The 17,885-nt window shown below is 40.5% G+C and overlaps 1 protein-coding gene across 4 annotated transcripts in view; it reads right to left on the bottom strand.

The window, feature by feature from the left end:
• The window catches only part of GDPD5 (glycerophosphodiester phosphodiesterase domain containing 5), a 225,507-nt gene extending 209,200 nt beyond the window's left edge, over positions 1-16,307 (bottom strand). For 2 of the 4 annotated variants that reach the window (XM_063432230.1, XM_063432266.1), the window contains exon 1: positions 15,946-16,307. The gene's annotated coding sequence lies outside the window, so the exon portion shown is untranslated. Of the gene's footprint in view, positions 1-13,050; positions 13,073-15,773; positions 15,919-15,945 lie in introns of those variants that run through there. The other 2 variants (XM_063432238.1, XM_063432256.1) reach the window with 2 other exon arrangements.
• Between the last annotated feature and the right edge of the window lie 1,578 nt (positions 16,308-17,885).

The raw sequence follows: 17,885 nt of genomic DNA, 5'->3' as shown, positions 1-17,885 counted from the left end.
GCTCTTAGTGTTCATCCTTTTGAACCTTTGGAGGAAGTTCCATTAAAGATTTTCTCAAAGTTTTGTTTCTGGTAGCCATCACGTCGGCCAAAAGAGTGGGAGAACTTCACGCTCTATCCTCCTCGGATAAATTCACCATATTTCACGAAGACAAAGTGGTTCTTTATCCAAGACCGTCTTTTCTACCTAAAGTATTGTCTTCAAAGAATATTAATTTTCAGGGGCACCTCAAGGGCAAGGTAGCTTCCCGTGGTACCTTATCCCGTTGGCTCATTCAAGCTATCGAATTGGTGTATTCTTCGACAGGTCTTCAGTCTCCAGCTACAGTCAAGGCCCATTCTACCTGAGCAATGGCTACCTCATGGGCAGAAAAAGCACTTGCATCTCCAGAGGTCATCTGCAAGACAGCGTGCTGGTCGTCTTTCAACACCTTTATCAAGCACTATCGGCTAGACATATTCTCTGCCTCTGAAGCTGCTTTTGGGCAAAAGGTGTTACAAGCTGTTGTGGCCTAAGTCCCGCCCAGATGGGTATCTTGCTATATCCCATGAGTTACTGCCACCATATGACAGAAAAAACAGAAATTTTTACTCACAGTAAATGCTTTTTTTCTTAATATGGTGGCAGTATTGCTTCCCTCCCTCTTTATTAAAGGATTTTTTGCAGTAGATGTTTTTTGTCTGTGTCTCTTTATTGTCACGTACTGGGGTCGGTTTTGCAGCTCTGCTTCTTATAGGGAAAGGGGGAGAGTCATTTTTAACCAAGATGCTTGTTAAATGTCTTGTCCATAGGGAGGAGCAAAACCCATGAGTTACTGCCACCATATTAAGAAAAAAAGAATTTACGGCGAGTACAAATTTCTGTTTTCTAGGCTGGTGACGACTGTCGGGTTTGACACTGTAACTCCCGGTGTCTAAGAAGGTCAAGCTTAGGAAAAATACATACGACAATGTAGTCCCTAATTTGTCTTGTGTTTTTAGTTAGAAATAGTTTTAAAAAATTAAAGAAAGACAGCGTAGGAAATAGGGAGAGAAAGCGAGTGGGAAGGTAAATACAATGTGACATTGTTGCTTTAAACACAGGACACAGAATGGTTAGAATTGCCGACAATCAACTGACAGATAACGAGTTGCAGGTTCTGAGAAGAACACAATGAGAATTGGAAATGCGAGTGGTTTTACTGGAGATTACAGGAAGCCAGCTTCATCGGTTCTTCCTGAGAGGGGGCTGCGATTACAAATTGTCGAAACGAGAGAAGTAAAAAAAATCCAAAACACTTATTTTCTGCACGAATAGATCACCATATGTCAAAGATTCAATATCAATATCTCATTATGGCAGATATTCAGTATATCCACCTTGAGATAGATATGAACACGTATCATATGACATGAATAGGAAGAAGCAGTCTGAGGAGGAGATGGCAGCTTCTACCTGGATCGTGAGACCAGGGACGTACAGTTTTTGACCCATTCATTGATTTGAACCTGGTGAATCAGTTTGGAGTGAATTGATTAGTTTGAAACAGTTCCCTTTTTCAGTAAATGGATTCACAGATCTGATCAGAAGCGGTTCTCAAGTCGTCAGTAGAACTATACAATCAATAATCAGGTTGCAGTTGTGGTAAGGGTTGAATTGGTTTTTTGTTTTTTTTTATACTTAATGATCCAAGGAGATCATTTTTTAGATTGATGGTTTAACCCTTTATGATCTGATTGCCTTCTCCTCAATGAGATATGTAAGTCAATGTTATATTAAATTAAAATGTGGTATTTAATATACACACACCATCTATTTTAATGCCACCCCCTGACCCCTACTTTCTATAACCGTCACTGTCCCAGATATTTGGATTCCCTTTGGACACCATCATCGCTAAATACACCTTTAATTAACCTTAATCATAATTACTTCTCATCATAAATTAACCCTAAGGACCCCTGCTAACCCTATCTGCAATTAAATTAACTCAAACTTCCTCTAACCGTCAGCACCCCAAATATTAACCTTATAGATAACGTGATTCACTTATTCACTCCACCCTTTACTGTGAGTTTACTAGCTGTGCAGTGTGGAGCTCTGTGATACACACACTGTATATTACTGTGAGTTTAATAGGGGTGCAGTGTGGAGCTCTGTGATATACTCACACACTGTATATTACTGTGAGTTTAATAGCTGTGCAGTGTGGAGCTCTGTGATACACTCACACACTGTATATTACTGTGAGTTTAATAGCTGTGCAGTGTGGAGCTCTGTGATACACACACTGTATATTACTGTGAGTTTAATAGCTGTGCAGTGTGGAGCTCTGTGATACACACACTGTATATTACTGTGAGTTTACTAGCTGTGCAGTGTGGAGCTCTGTGATACACACACTGTATATTACTGTGAGTTTACTAGCTGTGCAGTGTGGAGCTCTGTGATACACACACTGTATATTACTGTGAGTTTAATAGCTGTGCAGTGTGGAGCTCTGTGATACACACACTGTATATTACTGTGAGTTTAATAGCTGTGCAGTGTGGAGCTCTGTGATACACACACTGTATATTACTGTGAGTTTACTAGCTGTGCAGTGTGGAGCTTTGTGATACACACACTGTATATTACTGTGAGTTTAATAGCTGTGCAGTGTGGAGCTCTGTGATATACTCACACACTGTATATTACTGTGAGTTTAATAGCTGTGCAGTGTGGAGCTCTGTGATGCACACACTGTATATTACTGTGAGTTTACTAGCTGTGCAGTGTGGAGCTTTGTGATACACACACTGTATATTACTGTGAGTTTACTAGCTGTGCAGTGTGGAACTCTGTGATATACTCACACACTGTATATTACTGTGAGTTTAATAGCTGTGCAGTGTGGAGCTCTGTGATACACAAACTGTATATTACTGTGAGTTTACTAGCTGTGCAGTGTGGAGCTCTGTGATACACACACTGTATATTACTGAGTTTACTAGCTGTGCAGTGGGGAGCTCTGTGATACACACACTGTATATTACTGTGAGTTTAATAGCTGTGCAGTGTGGAGCTCTGTGATACACACTGTATATTACTGTGAGTTTACTAGCTGTGCAGTGTGGAGCTCTGTGATACACACACTGTATATTCCTGTGAGTTTACTAGCTGTGCAGTGTGGAGCTCTGTGATACACACACTGTATATTACTGTGAGTTTAATAGCTGTGCAGTGTGGAGCTCTGTGATACACACTGTATATTACTGTGAGTTTACTAGCTGTGCAGTGGGGAGCTCTGTGATATACTCACACACTGTATATTACTGTGAGTTTACTAGCTGTGCAGTGTGGAGCTCTGTGATACACACACTGTATATTCCTGTGAGTTTACTAGCTGTGCAGAGTGGAGCTCTGTGATACACACACTGTATATTACTGTGAGTTTAATAGCTGTGCAGTGTGGAGCTCTGTGATACACACTGTATATTACTGTGAGTTTACTAGCTGTGCAGTGTGGAGCTCTGTGATACACACACTGTATATTACTGTGAGTTTACTAGCTGTGCAGTGTGGAGCTCTGTGATACACACTGTATATTACTGTGAGTTTAATAGCTGTGCAGTGTGGAGCTCTGTGATACACAAACTGTATATTACTGTGAGTTTAATAGCTGTGCAGTGTGGAGCTCTGTGATACACACTGTATATTACTGTGAGTTTACTAGCTGTGCAGTGTGGAGCTCTGTGATACACACACTGTATATTACTGTGAGTTTACTAGCTGTGCAGTGGGGAGCTCTGTGATATACACACACTGTATATTACTGTGAGTTTAATAGCTGTGCAGTGTGGAGCTCTGTGATACACACTGTATATTACTGTGAGTTTACTAGCTGTGCAGTGTGGAGCTCTGTGATACACACTGTATATTCCTGTGAGTTTACTAGCTGTGCAGTGTGGAGCTCTGTGATACACACACTGTATATTACTGTGAGTTTAATAGCTGTGCAGTGTGGAGCTCTGTGATACACACTGTATATTACTGTGAGTTTACTAGCTGTGCAGTGGGGAGCTCTGTGATATACTCACACACTGTATATTACTGTGAGTTTACTAGCTGTGCAGTGTGGAGCTCTGTGATACACACACTGTATATTCCTGTGAGTTTACTAGCTGTGCAGAGTGGAGCTCTGTGATACACACACTGTATATTACTGTGAGTTTAATAGCTGTGCAGTGTGGAGCTCTGTGATACACACACTGTATATTACTGTGAGTTTACTAGCTGTGCAGTGTGGAGCTCTGTGATACACACACTGTATATTACTGTGAGTTTACTAGCTGTGCAGTGTGGAGCTCTGTGATACACACACTGTATATTACTGTGAGTTTACTAGCTGTGCAGTGTGGAGCTCTGTGATATACTCACACACTGTATATTACTGTGAGTTTACTAGCTGTGCAGTGTGGAGCTCTGTGATACACACACTGTATATTACTGTGAGTTTAATAGCTGTGCAGTGGGGAGCTCAGTGATATACTCACACACTGTATATTACTGTGAGTTTAATAGCTGTGCAGTGGGGAGCTCAGTGATATACTCACACACTGTATATTACTGTGAGTTTAATAGCTGTGCCGTGTGGAGCTCTGTGATATACTCACACACTGTATATTACTGAGTTTAATAGCTGTGCAGTGTGGAGCTCTGTGATACACACACTGTATATTACTGTGAGTTTACTAGCTGTGCAGTGTGGAGCTCTGAGATACACACACTGTATATTACTGTGAGTTTACTAGCTGTGCAGTGTGGAGCTTTGTGATACACACACTGTATATTACTGTGAGTTTAATAGCTGTGCAGTGTGGAGCTCTGTGATATACTCACACACTGTATATTACTGAGTTTAATAGCTGTGCAGTGTGGAGCTCTGTGATACACGCACTGTATATTACTGTGAGTTTACTAGCTGTGCAGTGTGGAGCTCTGAGATACACACACTGTATATTACTGTGAGTTTAATAGCGGTGCAGTGGGGAGCTCTGTGATACACACACTGTATATTACTGTGAGTTTACTAGCTGTGCAGTGTGGAGCTCTGTGATACACACACTGTATATTACTGTGAGTTTACTAGCTGTGCAGTGTGGAGCTCTGTGATACACACACTGTATATTCCTGTGAGTTTAATAGCTGTGCAGTGTGGAGCTCTGTGATACACACACTGTATATTACTGTGAGTTTAATAGCTGTGCAGTGTGGAGCTCTGTGATACACACTGTATATTACTGTGAGTTTACTAGCTGTGCAGTGTGGAGCTCTGTGATATACTCACACACTGTATATTACTGAGTTTAATAGCTGTGCAGTGGGGAGCTCTGTGATACACACACTGTATATTACTGTGAGTTTACTAGCTGTGCAGTGTGGAGCTCTGAGATACACACACTGTATATTACTGTGAGTTTACTAGCGGTGCAGTGTGGAGCTCTGTGATACACACACTGTATATTACTGTGAGTTTACTAGCGGTGCAGTGTGGAGCTCTGTGATATACTCACACACTGTAAATTACTGTGAGTTTAATAGCTGTGCAGTGTGGAGCTCTGTGATACACACACTGTATATTACTGTGAGTTTAATAGCTGTGCAGTGTGAAGCTCTGTGATACACACACTGTATATTACTGTGAGTTTAATAGCTGTGCAGTGTGGAGCTCTGTGATACACACACTGTATATTACTGTGAGTTTAATAGCTGTGCAGTGTGGAGCTCTGAGATACACACACTGTATATTACTGTGAGTTTACTAGCGGTGCAGTGTGGAGCTCTGTGATACACACACTGTATATTACTGTGAGTTTACTAGCGGTGCAGTGTGGAGCTCTGTGATATACTCACACACTGTAAATTACTGTGAGTTTAATAGCTGTGCAGTGTGGAGCTCTGTGATACACACACTGTATATTACTGTGAGTTTAATAGCTGTGCAGTGTGAAGCTCTGTGATACACACACTGTATATTACTGTGAGTTTAATAGCTGTGCAGTGTGGAGCTCTGTGATATACTCACACTGTATATTACTGTGAGTTTAATAGCTGTGCAGTGTGGAGCTATGTGATACACACACTGTATATTACTGTGAGTTTAATAGCTGTGCAGTGTGGAGCTCTGTGATACACACACTGTATATTACTGTGAGTTTAATATCTGTGCAGTGTGGAGCTCTGTGATATACTCACACACTGTATATTACTGTGAGTTTACTAGCTGTGCAGTAGAGATCTGTGATACACACACTGCATATTACTGAGTTTAATAGCTGTGCAGTGTGGAGCTCTGTGATACACACACTGTATATTACTGTGAGTTTAATAGCTGTGCAGTGTGGAGCTCTGTGATACACACACTGTATATTACGGTGAGTTTAATAGCTGTGCAGTGTGGAGCTCTGTGATAAACACACTGTATATTACTGTGAGTTTACTAGCTGTGCAGTGTGGAGCTCTGTGATATACTCACACACTGTATATTACTGTGAGTTTACTAGCTGTGCAGTGGGGAGCTCTGTGATACACACACTGTATATTACTGTGAGTTTAATAGCTGTGCAGTGGGGAGCTCTGTGATACACACACTGTATATTACTGTGAGTTTAATAGCTGTGCCGTGTGGAGCTCTGTGATATACTCACACACTGTATATTACTGTGAGTTTAATAGCTGTGCAGTGTGGAGCTCTGTGATACACACTGTATATTACGGTGAGTTTAATAGCTGTGCAGTGTGGAGCTCTGTGATACACACACTGTATATTACTGTGAGTTTACTAGCTGTGCAGTGGGGAGCTCTGTGATACACACACTGTATATTACTGTGAGTTTACTAGCCGTGCAGTGTGGAGCTCTGTGATATACTCACACACTGTATATTACTGTGAGTTTAATAGCTGTGCAGTGCGGAGCTCTGTGATATACTCACACACTGTATATTACTGTGAGTTTAATAGCTGTGCAGTGGGGAGCTCTGTGATACACACACTGTATATTACTGTGAGTTTACTAGCTGTGCAGTGGGGAGCTCTGTGATATACTCACACACTGTATATTACTGTGAGTTTACTAGCTGTGCAGTGTGTAGCTCTGTGACATACTCACACACTGTATATTACTGTGAGTTTAATAGCTGTGCAGTGTGGAGCTCTGTGATACACACACTGTATATTACTGTGAGTTTACTAGCTGTGCAGTGTGTAGCTCTGTGACATACTCACACACTGTATATTACTGTGAGTTTAATAGCTGTGCAGTGTGGAGCTCTGTGATACACACACTGTATATTACTGTGAGGAGCTGTGCAGTGGGGAGCTCTGTGATATACTCACACACTGTATATTACTGTGAGTTTAATAGCTGTGCAGTGTGGAGCTCTGTGATACACTGTATATTACTGTGAGTTTACTAGCTGTGCAGTGTGGAGCTCTGTGACATACTCACACACTGTATATTACTGTGAGTTTAATAGCTGTGCAGTGTGGAGCTCTGTGATACACACACTGTATATTACTGTGAGTTTACTAGCTGTGCAGTGTGGAGCTCTGTGATATACTCACACACTGTATATTACTGTGAGTTTACTAGCTGTGCAGTGTGTAGCTCTGTGACATACTCACACACTGTATATTACTGTGAGTTTAATAGCTGTGCAGTGTGGAGCTCTGTGATACACACACTGTATATTACTGTGAGGAGCTGTGCAGTGGGGAGCTCTGTGATATACTCACACACTGTATATTACTGTGAGTTTAATAGCTGTGCAGTGTGGAGCTCTGTGATACACACTGTATATTACTGTGAGTTTACTAGCTGTGCAGTGTGGAGCTCTGTGACATACTCACACACTGTATATTACTGTGAGTTTAATAGCTGTGCAGTGTGGAGCTCTGTGATACACACACTGTATATTACTGTGAGTTTACTAGCTGTGCAGTGTGGAGCTCTGTGACATACTCACACACTGTATATTACTGTGAGTTTAATAGCTGTGCAGTGTGGAGCTCTGTGATACACACACTGTATATTACTGTGAGGAGCTGTGCAGTGGGGAGCTCTGTGATATACTCACACTGTATATTACTATGCCTGACTGTTCAGTAAAGGATGAATTGAAGAAGAATTGTAAAATCTAGACCAAAATAGTGGATTTTGACGATGAGCTGAATTGGAGAATTATTACATTTTGGCTCTTTTAACCCCTTAAGGACACATGACATGTGTGACATGTCATGATTCCCTTTTATTCCAGAAGTTTGGTCCTTAAGGGGTTAACCTAGATTTTGAAATTCTCCTGCAATTCACCCTTTAGGGGATAGACTTGGGATTCCTACTGCTGTTCAACTCTGTGATCTACTCGAATCAGTCAGCCCCGACCGGAGCATCAGGTAAGTGAACTGACGAATTGGTTCATTTTAACAAACCGTCCGAAATTAAAGGGACACTCCAGGCACCCAGACCACTTGGAGTGGTCTGGGTGCCAACTCCCACAACCCTTAACCCTGCAAGTGTAATTATTGCAGTTTTCATAATATTTGTGCGTTAATGTTTAATTAGAATGTAGCGTTAATGTGTTATATTATGCACTACCGGATCTTATTTTAATCTTTGCTTCAAAGAACAAATTCTGGCTTATTTTCAGGGGATGTCTTATTGTTATATATTATAGGTGGTCCTCACTTACAAACCAGATTCCGTTCTTATGACATGGTCGTATAGAGAATTTGCAGGTAAGTGAGGAGGCACTAGCAAGAAAGCAGGCCTACGTTCAGGGAATTCCCACGAACATAGACCAATTCTCTAGCGCACGAAATCCCGCAAATCTATGTTTGGGGAAAATGTCCTGAACATAGACTAGCGAACTAGCGAATATCTTAAGTAGGGTTTCTTTTTGGTGTAGGGCCTATATATTACGAGCATCCCCTGAAAATAAGCGGTAGAATACAGTAGCCAGATTTCTGGGCTCATATCAGTTATGGTGAAGAAGATATGGCTGCAGTAGAAACCTCTTGTCAAGGTCTAATTGTAAGGTGCTGGATAACTGCAAAAAATCACCAAACAATCCAAGAGCCCTGGATTAAAGGACCACTATAGGCACCCAGACCACTTCAGCTTAATGAAGTGGTCTGGGTGCCAGGTCCAGCTAGGTTTAACCCTTTTTGCTGTAAACATAGCAGTTTCAGAGAAACTGCTATGTTTACAAACGGGTTAATCCAGCCTCTAGTGGCTGTCTCATTGACAGCCGCTAGAGGCGATTCCGCGCTTCTCTTTGTGATTTTCACAGTGAGAAGACGCCAGCGTTCATAGGAAAGCATTGAGAATGCTTTCCTATGAGACTGGCTGAATGCGCGCGCATTCAGCCTGGGACGTCAGAAGAGGGAGGAGAGTCCCAGCGCAGAGGGAGCCCGGCGCTGGAAAAAAGGTAAGGGATTAACCCCTTCCTCCCCCTTCAGCGCCACGGGAGTGGGACCCTGAGGGTGGAGGCACCCTCAGGGCACTATAGTGCCAGGAAAACGAGTATGCTTTCCTGGCACTATAGTGGTCATTTAATGAGCAGGATGTCAATGAAATAGAAAAGTCAGCAATAACACAACTGATTGCCTGCACGCCCTGATGGGGGCCCTGTCTGTGGTGCCTCAGTGGAAGAAAACAAGATTAAGATATAACCCTGCTCTGTTTGACAACTTGTGCAGGGTTTTTCACAAAAGTAAGAATTCAAAGTGAATTTCAAATTTAAGGTCAGAGCAGACAAACTGAAATCATAGCCAACTTCCAGGATTTGCAATTAAAATACTTTAAGCTAAAATTCCTTAACTGGAAATAAAGAGGATTTGGAAAATTCACTTAGATTTTCTGACAATTTACACTTTAGCGAAAATAATGGCCTGGCCCATTGACACTATATAATCAAACTCCTTCAGCTACTTACTTTAACCCAGCGCCGGTGACCTCTCCTCCCACTGACGTTAGCTCCTGAGTGGAGCGGAATGCGCATGGCGGCCAGAGCCACGCACGCGTTCATTAAAAACTCCCATAGGAAAGCATTTCTCAATGCTTTCCTATGGTCGTTCTGCACGCTGAATGCGATTTTCGCATATATTTACATCTGAAGGGTTAAAACCTGGGGGACCTGGCACCCAGACCACTTCATTGAGACCAGCTACATATCTGCCGGTTTGCACTCCCATTGCCTGTCTAGCTCCTCACTGTGTCATCTACACAAGTAACAGCTCACATCAACCTCAGCCAACCTCAAATGATTTCAATTGTTCAAGATACAGGTTCCCAAGCCCGCCACAGACCCTTATTTATGCCCAAGGTAAAGTCCAATGAAAATGGGGCCGTGTGTAAATTATTTTATATTTTTTCTTGTTTAATCCTTTTTCACTACAGTAGTTTCGTTTTCAATGTTGAATGTTGAACCTGTAACCAAGAACACAGACCGATCTATGTATTCTCAAAGGTTGAATAATATCGAAGTCGACAATCTGATATCGCAGTAGTCTGTAGGAATAAAAGCAGACCGTCAATAATTGCAAGAATCAATGTATACGTAATTATAGGCTTCCTATCATCTTCATAATTGCCACTTACATATGTAATAATAATAAACGCACTTCCCCTCCACCGGACACTGCACTGCTCCTTGTGTCTTACATCAGCATGACTGACACAGAACACATTGTATTCAATAATGGCAATATTTCATATTGCGTGTGTCTGCCATCAAACAACCTCCAAAAAAAAAAATAAAAAATAAAAAAAAAAAACATATATAATAAATCATAAAATGTGCAGATTACAGACATTACCGATTAGCTTCCACAACTACGCAGCAACCCAGAGACACATTACAACTAACTACATGACAGCACAAGCAATCCATAGATGTTTAACCCAGCACAGAGACTGTCTCTACATGTTTTGTCTTGGTTACTGCTGAAGGGGGTAATAAAAACAACCCACAAGGACCACTAAACAGTGCAGAATCCAGCAAAGAAAACAGGTTTGTTTTAGATTTTTTTTCCCCAAGCGCCCCAGTGAAACTTTGACTGCATTCTTTTGCATAATTTGTTACTCTGGTCTAGAGCATGTAGACACCTGTCCTATTTACACAACACAGTTAGCGAGGCGGCTCAATGTGGGCACAGGAAGTACAGCTGGACATCCGAGGGGTGGCTGTGGACACGAGCAAGCCACATGATTTTTGGGAAGTTACAATTTTTAAATTCCACTATTTATTTTTTTTACATTTCAATTAGTAAAAGGGAAAATTTTATGGTATATTTTAGATTATTAGTCTTTATTCCTTGCAATGAATATCTAGGATAGAGATTTAGGAATCAGACTTAATAAAACAAAAACCATCCAATGCACGCTCTGTAATGACAGAAGGTATAGTCCGTACAAATTCAAGAAGGGATTGAAAAGACGTTTTATTGTTAATAAGATGGAGGGCGAAAAAACCTTGCAAAATGTTTTTAATACAGCAATTCACATTGAATTAAACTGGGTCACTTATGAAGAAACTACAAATGACAAACTTGTCAAAGTGTAACTCAGACCATTATTAGAACATCTGAAGTGGGAGAAATGTTCCCCAAAACGTGCGAAATCGATCCTTGGTCTATTTCCTTTAATTGTAATTAGATCTTTGTGAATTAAATACGGTAACTTTACTTGCAAAACTAGCCACGTCACCTCCATGCAATACTGCCAATTATCTTTAATTACAAGAGTTCCCTTGTTGTGAACTGTACAGGTGATAATTAAAACAGACCCAAGATTCAAAGGGTTTAGAATGCCAGACGTACAATCCACAGATAAGGGCACACAGATTCTATAACCACAGGTACTGCCAAAATCAAGTGCAGACATTCACAATGAAAAATACATGTAAAATGTCAGTACGTAGAAGATACAATCACACAAATCATACCCTTTGAACAATTGAGGGTTATGTAAAGAATAGGGTTTAACTTGTAGACCAATAGGAGCATAGCTAAGCAAATGACACATTTACCAAAATCTTTTAAATCGTTTGAAAGCTTGTCCGTTCGTTTTAAACATAACCTTCGAATTCTTACTGCAGCTACATTTTGGACCATTTTTAGCTTTGTCTTTTAACTGGTACCAATTGTACCCAAAGACTGCGCTGTGGAATGTGATGGCGCTTGATAAATACCTAATAATAATAATAAAGTGTCTATATAGGAGGAACCCAAATCTCTGTCACATGCAGTAGGCACTATAGGCAAATTCCACCAGCCTCCTGTCTAATACAGACACGTACGGTTATTGGAATTCCCTACATGAAAACAGGCAATCTGCACACAGTTTGTAGTAAAGTCAAACTCACCAATGAAGAACAGACACAATGTTCCAAACACCGCATTGGAGTAAAAACACTGGATGTGGGTGTGGGGTCAGTACTCCCCTTCCCATCATTAGATAAAGCGAGAGATTAGCTTCTCCACAATAATCAGATTGAAGCCAGAAGGCGTATATGGGGTTCCCCGCAGGTAATATAGTGTAGCCATCATTCAGTATTAAGGACACCTACAGCCCTACACCCCAGAGCAGGCTTTTATTAGTCTCTACTTGTGTGAGTCGGATATCAGCACAATTAAAGTTATTATAACCAGTGTCACACTGTTTGTTGTATATCGCTTTTTTTAAACGCAGAGCTTTGTCTATTTGAATCTAGGGTCAACGTCTGAATGACTTCTGTATCCAGTCACAGTATTCTGTTTAGGTGATCTGATTATTACTGTTTTATACACACTCCACTATGTTTTGTTTTAAAAAATGAAGGATGTGCTATGGCCCAAGACACACCGTCTATGCAGATCCAATCTACAACTCTACACATTTTACAGGACGAGCATTCTCTATGGGGACTGGTTTTCCAGCTGACTCAGTAAATTCCAATGAAGAACTCCAGGAGAGATTTACAACAAATAAGGAAGCGTTCTAGAAGTGGACCAATGCCCATTGATACCGAAGGAATGTTCCCAAGGAATACCTTTTTGTTACTCCCCCTTGCCTCCTGATGTACGATAAATGTTGGCGGTCATGTCACTAGAAACAAGGAAATGTCCCGCAGGGGAATTGGTTGGGGACCAAGTAAACATACAGCGATCGAGTTATAAAGCCTGTTTGGATTACGCAATATGTGATCTTAGTATAATACATTTTCTTTGTAAGAGGTTGCTTAACCCAATGTTTGCCCTGTTCCTGTGCCAAATTAATAATGCCTCCAAAAGCACAAATGGCCTTTGTATCATTGTGCCAACCAGCCGGAAGCACGAAGATTTATTTCGATTCTTGAAATCATTTAAATTTACATGTGATGTCACAATTTTTTGTTTGTGTAGCTATAACAGCTGAGGCGATGGGGGTGCACAATCATGCCATTTCATTATGAGATGGGCCACATCTATACACTTGCTGGACTCTCATTCATTTTGTGTAGGATCACAGTGTTACCTGGGTATTAGGTTGTATTTTATCCCATTCACGACAGATAAGGATTGACATTAAATATTAATCAATAAAACATGCACTGCCCTAATAAAATTGTTAAAAAGACACTTTGACAGACAGGAAAATGGCAATAACACAGTCTGATCGTAAGCCAGTTTTTCCTTATTCTGCTGTGAGTTTCACATGGGGCAGAGGATGACTGGCGAGAACTACCTTCCAGTATTCACATGCTGCCAAACCCTGCCGGAGGGATCCTTTACGTGATTAATTCATTCAGATTTGGATCTATATATAGATTCTAAAGTTTACAAGGCAGCAAAAATGAAAAGTGGTTTATTTACGGAAAAGTGAATTGTTTGAGAAGTGTGAGGTTTTAGCCAACATATGCACATACATAGCGTCAATCTTTCAGCTTAAATTATTTCATTAGGTTTTCACATCAAGCCGTGATCGCGACTAAACTCCAAAGTATGTGTAAATGGAATCTGAATGAAAATAGTCAATTTGGGGGGGGAAATAATTAATTACTATTTAGTCCATCTATTTTTATACATTTTGCCATTCAGATTTAGTTTCATATATATATATATATGTTTCTAGACTTGTATTCACCAAATCGTGAATCCAGAGTACGGACAATCCAAGGCCAAAATTTCCCGATATCGTGGGTATCCAAGGCTTAGAAATACTGGTTCATTAGAGTATCTTTATAATCAGAGAATATACAAACATCTGTAATTAGATCACCCAGCGAGTGGAATAGTACTTGATTAAAGCGGCTATGTGGCCAACAGTGGCAGAGGGCTATGCGCCAACTGTAGGACCACTAGTCGTATTATGGACTAACAGATTTAAGGGCACAGCACTCAGATACGATCACTGTAATGTTCTCTTCGCCTTATATTCTCTCTGACAGCTCCACTTGAAGCAGCAGATAATCCCAACGCGCACGTGGATTTAAAGGACTGGAAACAAGCGGATCACAAATATTCCCGAGGCATCTACGAGGAACACAGGCAGAAATATTACAAAAATCAATAGCTTGTTACTGGAGCTTCACTAAGAGATGGAGGTTTCTATTGAGAAATATAATAGGGGTTATCGCAGAATATTTGTGAGCCAGGCAAACCGCTAGCCTCCTGCCTTAACCCCTTAGATAGACACTATGGCAGGATAGTGAAGGGTTAAATCCGTACAGTAACAGCGCAAGCCTTGTTTTAAAGAGTAAATATGTTGTATCACGATGTTATTAGCAATCAGCCTTCTCTTCAAAAACGTCGAAATAAATAAAGCAATAATAGAAATAAAATATATTATATTAAAATAAAAGCATTTTAATAAGGGCTGGCAATTTTTATTTGATTTCTAAACATTGAAATGACAATTTAATAGCAAGGTGACTATCAGATATTGACCAAAAATAGCAAATTTTACGGAGTTCTTTTTCCAATTCATTACAAGTCACTTTATCACTACGAGACCAAGCAGTTTATTCCATAAACCAAGAATTAGGACAAATTGAACAGGGAATTTGGGGCAAAAAGAGCAGATTTCTCCAACACGGCTGGTTTTCCCCCAATTTTGATGTTGTGGACAAAATTCATGTTTATAATTCACTGTTTGGTGAATAAGCTATAATAAGTATTTTCACACAGTCAGAAAACATTACAATATACTAAACCACACTGTACTTCATTCTAACACACACACACACACACACACACACACACACGGCAGCATGGTCAGTTCAAATTGTGAACTGGGTATTATTCATCTGGAGCAAGAACAAAAAGCAATTCAATGGAATAAGAAACTCCTACACTCTAAATGCAAGGGGAGTACCCACAAACACACCCTTCAAAACCACCACCACCACCACCACCACCACCACCACCACCACCACCACCACCACCCACATAATAAGGAGAAATGGGGTCACTATCTGTGTATTAGAAGGAGGAAGGGATTAGACAGAGAAACAGACACTTTGATGACAGAGGTTGGTTAGAATTACTAAGGGTTTCATTTAAGAAGGAGCTTGATATTGATGATATTAGCATAGAATACAAAGCTAGAGGTCTGTCCATCCCAAGCCAGCTTCCTCTCCCTGTATCCCTCCCCATATATTATATTATTATTTATACATTGGATCAAGCTGCTCAATGCTGACATTACCAGGGCAGGTCCAAGGGTAAAGGGGTTAAACAGGGTGATAAACAGAGCAGTGATAACAGGGTCAGAGTGCATCTAATGATTACAGACCTGGCTGGCACTGCTGGATCAGCTTGGCACACAGTGAGGTTCAGAACTCCATCTCCCATTACCCTCAGCCCCCCCCTGGGTGTCAAGCTGTCCCAGCATGCTGTGTGAGCTGTCACTAGATACCTGCTGAGCTAGCAGTGCTATAGATTGGCACAATATCCAGGAGACTCACCATCCACACTGCAGGAACCCAGCAAGTTTCCAGGAGCCCAGGGCTATTTTCCTGTCCCTTAAATCCAAAGTCACAGGGTCCCTCCCCCTGCAGGGGCTCAGGAGGTGCAGATCAGCAAAGTCACAGCCAGCAATGAACACTTTGAAAGTGGTCCTGGTGTGGACCCCCCCACCTGGTGAGCTCTTCCAGTGAATCCAATCACATGGAGGTACTATTACAATGTATCCAGGGGAGCTACCATGGAAGGATGGGGGGGTGGAGGGTTACAATGTATCCAGGGCTGGCATGCCAGGCAGGAAGGATGCAGGGTGCAGGAAGCTCCAGACTAATACTGAGAGCTCTCAGCACAGCAGTGAGGCATGAACAAGCCCCACCCCTACAACCAGACTGACAGGGGCTGAGGCTGGACTAAACCACGCCCCTCCACAGATACACAACCTGCTCTTAAAGAGACAGTGACCAGGATCAGCTGAGGAGAGGGATTAAACAATACATTCACTTTACATACTAGAATGCACATGGTGAGACTACAGATAATCAGGAATGCAGCAGAGCTTAATTCAAGGATACGCAACCCTGCTATGAATTATTAGGTAACTCCCATTAAGCTCAGCCAGCTATAGATTGGCTGAGCATAGTGGCAGATGGAATTAAAATCAAACTTGAATGAAATGACTCAGCCACTCAATATCCTTGATTTCTCCACTTTTTCTTTTTAAATAAATATGATAGGCAGAGGAGAACAGACACATGGCATTGTTTAATTAAATATAAAGACATTAATAATACCAGATCAAGTTTTAATAACTATACATCTCCTATATTATTTGCGTAGTTATATACACATCCTTTACATGAGGAGACACCGAGAATTGTCTGCCCCTGACATTACGAATGCTGTAAAATGGAACACAGATATATATACACACAAAAATACAAGACGTAAACACATAAACACAAAAAAACAAGATATAAACACAAAATCACATAGACACAAACAAAAAGACAAAAATACATAAAGACATAAACATAAACACAAAAACCCAGAGATATATATTACACATACATAAACACAGAAAAAATAGGATATAAACACATAAAGCACACACACAAAAACATAAACACAAATACAAAAAACAAGATATAAACACAAAAACATATAGACACAAACAAAAAGACAAAAATACACGACATAAACACAAAAAACAGAGCTATATGTCACACATACATAAACACAAAAATATAAGATATAAACACAGAAAACACATAGACAAAAACATAAACACAAACACAAAAAAATATATAAACACACTAACACAAAATATATAGACAGACACATAAACACAGAAATAAAAGACATAATCACACAAACATAAACACAAAAATCACATAGACACAAATACACAAACGCGAGAATAAGATAATTCAAAGATTATTCATAGTGAATTTAAAATTTAAGACCAATATAGCCCGACTGGAAAAATTCAGTTTGGCTACTTTGGCCTTGAATTTGAAATTGACGGACAGGGTTATACACTAAAGTCTGAATGCAACATTCAGACATTGTTTTTACGTTATTCTACAATGTCCAGATTTTGTGATTAAGGCTCCGAAACGGGTGTCGGAAATGCTTCAAATCTGGGCCCGGATTTAAAAGAAAGTACAAACTACTTTCCTGCTGGCAGCCATTCCAACCAGTGGGCAAAAAGTTAAAAACCCTCGACTTGGTGATATGAGGGTTAATTGTGTTAGTTATTAAACGCTTGCTTAATAAGATTTGTAAAAATGAATTCATAAATAAAAACCCTATGAGGGTCAATAAGATCCACAAATTACTGTAAGGGAGGCTTTAAACCTCCATTTGCCCTAATCTGCCATGCAGCAGGTGGGAGCATATCTACCAAATATTTAAAGGGACATTATAGTCAATCGAACATATA

This window comes from Pelobates fuscus, chromosome 1 (assembly GCF_036172605.1).
Source record: "Pelobates fuscus isolate aPelFus1 chromosome 1, aPelFus1.pri, whole genome shotgun sequence".
Classification (NCBI taxonomy): Eukaryota; Metazoa; Chordata; class Amphibia; order Anura; family Pelobatidae; genus Pelobates; species Pelobates fuscus.
This window is presented reverse-complemented; position numbering and strand designations above follow the sequence as displayed.